This window comes from Calidris pugnax, unplaced genomic scaffold (assembly GCF_001431845.1).
Source record: "Calidris pugnax isolate Ruff unplaced genomic scaffold, ASM143184v1 scaffold167, whole genome shotgun sequence".
NCBI lineage: Eukaryota > Metazoa > Chordata > Aves > Charadriiformes > Scolopacidae > Calidris > Calidris pugnax.
The window spans coordinates 128,245-128,528 of record NW_015091045.1 but is presented as its reverse complement, the minus strand read 5'-3'; positions in this window follow the sequence as shown (position 1 = coordinate 128,528).

Here is a 284-nt window from a genome sequence, read left to right as displayed (position 1 = left end):
AGGGCGGCTGCAGAAGATGGCACCGCGCCGGGGCGGGAAGGCGCTGCCCACCCCTCCTGCCGCAGCCCCCGGCCCCACCTGCCGCAGGGAACGGGGCAAAAAAAGGGGGGGGATCTGGGGGATGCAACAAAGCGAGGCAACTCCTGGGTGCCGTGACCTCAATAACGGTTTCCAACCCCCAAAAATTTGTGGCTGGGCGTGGACAGCTCCCTTTTTTGAACGGCCTTTTCCTCACGGTTTCCTATTATTGATTAATTTATTATTGCTAATTACAGCTGTCGTCG